Genomic DNA, 7,691 nt, shown 5'->3' with positions numbered 1-7,691 from the left:
AAGCCTGCTCAGGAGGGAAGAGCCAGGCCCCCCTTCACCCCCGCTACTGTGACCTGGCTGGGCCTGGGAGGGGTGGGCGCCCCAAATGTTTCTGCAAGCTCAGGTTATTGCCAGAGGAAAATGGTAGCGATGATAGTAAGAAAAAATCAAATTGCACCCCTAAGTGGACAGAAGCTGGTGGCCATTATTTTTGTGGAGGCAAGACCAGGTGTGTGTGTGGGGGGTATAGGTTTTTCCAGCTATGTGGGGCTTTGCTTCGATTTCAGACTTGAGACCATTTGGTCTGTATCCAGTGACACCCGGCGGGGTATGTGAGGATGAGGTGGGGAGTGGGTGGGAGAGATCGATTTTGGATTTCGAGGCATTTGCCAAAATCTTTAAAAAATCTTGCCTTATTCCTTCTTTTTCTTTTCAAAAATCTTGCCTTATTCCTTCTACAGTCAGGATTTGTCACCCCCGGGGGGGAAATGATCATCCGCTTTGGGACAGTTGGAATCTCCCTAATGCTCACAGGACAAATGGAATGCTCTGGACCACCAACCAATGACCCAGAGGTTGGACTTCACCCTGGACATTCTGTTGGTGTCTTTTGTTCAAGGTTGAACTGGAGAGGTGGCAGGTAGACGGGGACCTCTCTTATCTATGTTATTTTTCTTTTCTTTTCTTTTCCTTTTTTTTTTTTATGTTATTTTTCCATGACCTGGGCAAGCCATCCAGAAAACCAAAGACGACCCTTCCCTGGCCCGCATCCCGCTAGCCTACAGGGGCCCACAGGCTCTTCTCTTCCATTGGATCTCGATCCATTGCAAGTGTCCCAAGCACGAGGCTCTGGGACAGGCCGGCTCTCACGGGCCTGAGGTTTCTGCAAGAAACCCATCTCGGCTTGGCAATCGGCAGCTCTTTCCAGCAGGAGCTTCTGAGAAAACAAAGGAAAACCCCCTTTTAAGTCAAGAGGTCCTTCTCACTGTCACTTCGAATGGCTAAGTCATTTGTACTTCTAAGTGTCCACGCTTCCAGGCATGACATACGTGAGTGGACACCCACGGATAGGGCCCTTCTATAGCTCTGTGGGTGAGCCAGGCCCCAGGAGAGAGGTGGCCCAGGGAGGGGTGGAGAAAAGTTCAATCCGTTTTTCTTACGGTATGACTGGTTTTAAAACATTGCAATGTCTTTTTTTTTTTTTTTTTTTTTTTAAGATTTTGCTTTTATTTATTCATGAGAGACACAGAAAGAGAGGCAGGGACACAGGCAGAGGGAGAAGCAGGCTCCATGCGGGGAGCCCGATGGGGAACTCGATCCCGGGACCCTGGGATCACGCCCTGAGTCCAAGGCAGATGCTCAACCACTGAGCCACCCAGGCGCCCCACATTGCAATGTCTTTAAAGCAAAATAGTATGTTTTTTTTTGTTTGAATAAACTTTTTTTTTTTACTTTGTAATATTTTTTTAATTTATAGAAAATTTGCAAAGATAGTAGAGAGTTCCCAGGAACTTCCCGTCCCGCTTCCCCGAATGGTAACACCTTCCATTTCCACCGTTCATTTGTCAAAGCTAAGAAACCGACACGAGTGCAGTACTATTAATCAAATTCTAGGTTTGGGTTTTGTCAGTTTTTCCCATTCGTGGGCTTTGTCTATTCCAGGAGCCAATCCAGGGTACCATGGTGCGTTTAGTAACTTGCTCTTTCTACCAAACTCCACTTGAGCTAACCTAGCAGATTTTTTTTCAACCTCCTTACTGAGCACCTGTTTTTTTTTTTTTTTTATCTGAGCACCTGTTCTGAGCAGGACCTTGGTTGGACCAACTCTGAGACCAAGATGAGTAGGTCCTGGGCAGTTTGCTGTCTCCTTGGGAAGAAGCTGATGCGCAAATACTCACCCACGGGACGTACACGATCCAAGTGGTTTGCAAACAGTGCCTCGGGATTGTTGGAACATGGGCATGGCTGTGTCCCAGGCCTCGCTGAGGACACATTTGCTATGACCCTGGGACAATAAGTCATTCCTAGCTAGAAAAATAGGCTGGGGAGGGAAATCTGGGAAGGTTTAGCGGGGCTCGACCCAATGTGACTGCAATAGGAAAGGGACAATCCCGTGTGGTGCTGAGCCAGCCATTCAAGACGCGGGTGCTTGGAACTGAGAAAGGTCCTGGTCTCCAAAAATGAGGAAAGGAAGCACCCTAACGCTGGTCAAATTGCGTTTGTGTGTGCACGTGTGCGTGTGTTTGTGAGATTTTCAATCAGGGGCCTGTTAGGAAGAAACCCTACCAACCTTTCCTTTCTTTTACGACACGGTAACTGGTGGAACTATTTGATTTTGCAGCAAAGAACTCACAAAGAGGTGTGTTTGTTCCCAGGCCGAAAGCACAAGAAAATGCCAAAAATCCTGTAGCGTGATTTCAGTAGCCAAGTGGACCTGAATCTTTTGACCCTCAGATTGGTTTTCATCTGGAAATAGGAATATTGTCATCCGCACTGTCTGTTTTGCAGGCCTAGTAAGAATTGGAAAACACGCGCACGTAGAGTACATTGCCTTGCGGAAGAGCACTCGGGATGGGGTGGCTATTGTTCAGACTACTTCATGTGTCATTAAAAGAGCACTTTGGGGCAACCCCAGTGGCGCAGCGGTTTAGCGCCGCCTTCAGCCCAGGGCGTGATCCTGGAGACCCTGGATCGAGTCCTACGTCAGGCTCTCTGTATGATGCCTGCTTCTCCCTCTGCCTGTGTCTCTGACTCTCTCTGTCTCTATGAATAAATAAATAAAATCTTTAAAAAAAAAAAAAAAGAGCACTTTGCTGCATTCGAGTTCCTGGTAAATATGAGGGTCTCGTTGCAGTAGAAAAAGAGCAGCCCTTATGCTACCAAGAAGGACAAATACAAGTGTTTGCCTCTTGTGGCAGAGAGGATAATAGCCGAGCAAAGATGCGCTTGTCCTACAGTCCGGAGCCGTGAACGGGCTTTGCGACAGGCAAAGGGGATGGGGCATCGTCCATGGAATTAGGGCTGGCAATCCCATGAACTTGAACTAGGGCGACTAGGCCGGAGCATTATGGTGTGCCCTGGGTAATCCCAAGGGTCCCCAAAAGTAAGTGAAAATGAAAGGGGTGACCATGGAAGAGAGAACGGAGGTGGAGCAGGGAAGGGATGAGGCCTGGCACTGGGCAGGGAGCCTCTGGAAGCAGAACGAGGAAAGGGGACGGAGTCTCACCCTCCAGAAAGCCATGCGATCTCACCAATAGCTTGGTCTTAGCCCAGTGAGATCCATGCCAGGCCTCTGATGCACAAGACCATAGGATGGCCGGTGCGTGTTGTCTGAAGCCACCGGGTTTGTGGTACCTGGGTACAGCCTGGAGACAAAGCTCACGCACCTGCCAGTGGGAATTCGGGCGGGTGGCGCACGCCTGGCTGTGGGCACGCAGGGTTGATCAGCTGCACGGCTTCTCGGGAAACTTCACTCTTCTTCTCGGGCCCAGCCCCACACGAATTCGTCTTTTTCCCCGTTTGCCTGGCACGTAGTTGCAGAGCTAGAGCAGCTCCTTACAGAACTCGTTTGACACTTCCTATTATGTTTGCAAAGATTTATATACAAAATACTCATGCCTGATTCAGGCTGCCCAGTTTGGTTTCGAGCAGCGAGCGCTGGGGGGGATTAGGAGACCTTTTGGGGCACCTGGGTGGCTCAGTGGTTGGGCACCTGCCTTCGGCCCAGGGTGTGACGCCGGGGTCCTGGGATTGAGTACTGCATTGGGCCCCCCGCAGGGAGCCTGCTTCTCCCTCTGCCTGTCTCTCTCTCTCTCTCTCTGTCTCTCATGAATAAATAAATTAAATCTTTAAAAATAAATAAATAAAAGCGACATTTTGAGGGGCACCTGGGTGGCTCAGTGGGTTAAGTGTCTGCCTCTGGCTTGGGTGGGATGGAGCCCCCTGTCTGGCTCCCTGCTCCGCGGGGAGCCTCCTTCTCCCTCTCCCTCTCCCCACTCGTGTTCTCTCTCTCTGGCTCACTCACTCTCTCTCTCTCAAATAAATCAATAAATAAAATCTTTGAAAAAAAGAGAAAAATTTTGACTCAAGGGCAAAGCGATGCTGATAGATCCCAACTCAACATATTTCTAGAAGAAGGATGGGCTCCGTCAAGTGGGCCTTCCCCTGGTGATTTTCTCTGAGAGCAACACAGATACCACGGCTTTCCCCTTTGCTTGGTTTTATTTTTATTATTTTTTTAAAGATTATATTTATTTATTCATGAGAGACACAGAGAGAGGCAGAGACACAGGCAGAGGGAGAAGCAGGCTCCATGCAGGGAGCCGGATGTGGGACTCGATCCTGGGACAGGATCACGCCCTGGGCCAAAGGCAGGCACCAAACCGCTGAACCACCCAGGCGCCCCCTTTGCTTGATTTTAACATAAAAAGGAGAGGTAGATGCCAGAAACCCGGTTCGTTCAGCTGGGGTAGGGGGGAAGGGGGTCGGGGTGGGGGGGCCTGCAGGAGCTCAGGGGTGGGGAGAGGCAAATCCACACTCCCCAGCAAACATCTGCAAAAGGATTTGGAACCAAGGAGGGGGAAGTTCTGAGGCCTGCTAAAAGGGAAGGAAGGGCTTTATTTACAGGCCGTGGATCGTACTTCCTGTTGTGAAGCTGGGGCTGTTTCATAACAGCTGGGGGGCTGCAGTGTCTGGTGCTACAATGAGGAAGCGGCGCCCTGGGCTCTGCACGTTACACAAGCTAGTGACCTCCGCTGCGCCGTGAAATGGACACAGGAGGAAGGACAGGACACTTGCTCTTGCAGCCACAATAGAGTTGTTTTTCTTAATTGCAGGAATATCTTCTCATATATACTATTATTGAATATGCAGCAGCACATCCTTTCTTCCTGTGCCTCCTCTTTATAAGCCCCCACGGGAGGGGAGGGGAGAGGGGGTGTAGCCCGGATCCATTGTCACTGCAGGGCCAGGAGCTGCAAAGGGCGGCACGGTTGGTGCAAAAAGGGGTTTGGTTTATGTCTCTCTTAGCACACAACTTTGCCATAAATGCCACGGGGGCTGTTTTTGCAGCAGATTTGCCTGGAAGGTCAGCCAAGGGATCGGGAAACATCTTTAGCGCAATGGGATGCGTCCTGTATGGGCGCTTTGGGGGGGGGGGGGCTAGCTTCACCCAGGTGAACCGCGGAGACTTCCTGCATCGCTTTTGTGGCTGAACACTCCAAAATCAAGATTGTCCAGCCAAGGGGGCTCTCGGGTTGGAGGACAGAGGTGGGCTCAGTCCTCGCACTGCGCGGGTAGATCCGAACTGGACTGTGTACTGACTGTGTGACCCTGAACGAAATTAATTAACATCCCTGTGCCTCAGGTTCCCTATCTTTGATGGGAGGAGTAAGAAAGCTTATGCCTTAGAGTTGTTGTGAGAATGAAGTAAAGCAGCACAGGAAGGCCACAGAGCGGTGCCCGATGCTAGAACCTCTTTGATCAGTGAAGGCCATTCTCATTCACCAGGAGGACGCAAAGTTGCTGAATCAGGCGACTCGTTCGGGGAAGGAAAGCCTGCAGGCCAGAGGAAACGGCCCCCACCAACACATGGTATCATTTGTACCCAGTACTCAGAGCTTTCCAACCTGCTCCCCCACCACAAGCCTTCTGGAAGCTTCTGCCACCAGCCACACTGGTCTCCAGGACTTGCCCGTCTCCTTTCCCCGACTCAGACATTTTCCCCCTTTCGTGTCTGCACTTCCGCCCGTCCATTCTACTGAGAGTTCTCCTCTCTCTCTCTCTGTGAACACCTTCCTCCTTTGAGCTCACATAGCTAAAAGTCACAGGGCTTATTTTATTTTATTTTTAAAAATTATTTGAAGGGGCATTAGATGTCTTGCCCTTGTTATAAATTGAAAAACCCGGGCCAGAAAAGTTGCGTGGTTTGACAATCCTAGTCAACTCTGCACTTGGGAGATATGGACTAAACCCCCAGGTTTTCAGCGCCCTTGCCTCTGGGCTATACTACGGATGGGGGATACCACTGTTCTGGCAGCGAAAGTCTGTGCGACTGTATTCTTTCCCCTCGTCGTTGATTAATGACACCGTAGGGTCACCGCAGTTCACCTGGGTGAGGCTTGCCCCCCGAGCGCCCATGCGGGACACAATCCCATCTCGCTTGAGATGTTGTTTCCTGGTCCCTTGGCTGACCTTCCAGGCAAATCTGCTGCAAAAACAGCCTCCGTGGCATTTATGGCAGAGTTGTGTGCTAAGAAACACATAAATCAAATTCCTTTTTTCGCAGACTAGTTTTGGGGTTTGGTTTCTTATCTCTCCATTTTGACTTTGAGTGCTCTAGGGCAGGGATCAGACGTCAGTTTGGTATTCCCAAAGAGATCCCTCAAATCTATATTCCAGATCCCTGATCCTGTTGAGAATCTTCAGTATAAATGTTTATTGACATTTGTATGGATTCAGTGAGGAGGTGGCTTTTTCTCTTCCAGTGCAAATGTCTATAGAAGGCAGGTTGCTTCCCCCTACCCCGCTGCAGGGTCTGTGCATGGGTGCACCAATCTCAAGAGTGGCCCCCGTTGTGAATTCTGGCTGTTGTCATCATAGTAGGTGACATTCTGGACTTCCCCCCCCCCCCCCCGCCCCGGACTTTAGTTCCATCTCAAAGCCCTGGCCTTAGCATTCCGCACACTGACCACACTGGAAGTGAAACCATAGGCTCCTTTTTCACGCAGGGACGCAGCGTATAAGGAAGTTAAACAAACAAAAAAAGGCAAAAAGAGAACAGACCTACTTTGTTCCCTTTGATGCCAGGTTTGGTGGGTTGCAGAATTTGGGGCAGGCTGTGGAGAACAGCACATGACAGCATGTTGCCTCTTTTGTATCCTCCAGGGAACGTGGCTACCGAATTCCTTTTGCCAAGGAATGTAGGACAGTTCCCACTTTGCGGCTTTGAGTGTCTTGCCTGGGAATGGTAAGGGAGGCAGGCTGCCCGCCTGTTAGGTTGGGGTACAGGGCCCAGGCAGGGGCGCTGCAGGGACTTGAGGTGGCGGCCAGCACAGGATCTTCTTGAGGCCTCATTTCTCCAGGACGTGTTCACGCCGGAGACTTAGGAGGTCGTTGGTCGGTGGGGAGGCCCCTCTGCTGCTTCAGTTCATTGCATTTTAGCCTGGCCTCTACAGCCCGGAACTTAAACCTTTGGGTCTTTTGATGCAAGCTCAGGGTAATATTAAATGTCCCTCCTGTCAGGTTGTTCCCGTCCGCTGGTCTTTGACATGTTTCAGGTGCTGTAGAAGTGCTGCCCTACAGTTCTTGGTTCTCAGCACCTGCAGGCAGAAACCAGGAGGCCAGGCCTCCTCGGAATGCCTCTCTGCCCCCTTCATACCCTCCCAATGACTAAGCGGGCCCTGCTTCCCGTCTCGGCCCAGAAATGTTATTCTCTCCCATAACCTTTGAGAGAGAAGGTAGGATTAAATGGCAAACATCTCTTGGTTCTGGCATCCTTTGTTTTTTTTTTTTAAGATTATTTATTTATTTATTTATTCATTCATTCATTCACTCATGAGAGACACAGAGAGAGGCAGAGACACAGGCAGAGGGAGAAGCAGGCTCCCTGCGGGGAGGCCGATGGGGGATTCGATCCCAGGACCCGGGGATCGCGCCCAGAGCTGAAGGCAGACGCTTTAACCGCTGAGCCCCCCAGGCGTCCCTTGGTTCCA

The sequence above is a fragment of the Canis lupus genome, chromosome X (assembly GCF_048164855.1).
Source record: "Canis lupus baileyi chromosome X, mCanLup2.hap1, whole genome shotgun sequence".
Classification (NCBI taxonomy): domain Eukaryota; kingdom Metazoa; phylum Chordata; class Mammalia; order Carnivora; family Canidae; genus Canis; species Canis lupus.
This window is presented reverse-complemented; position numbering follows the sequence as displayed.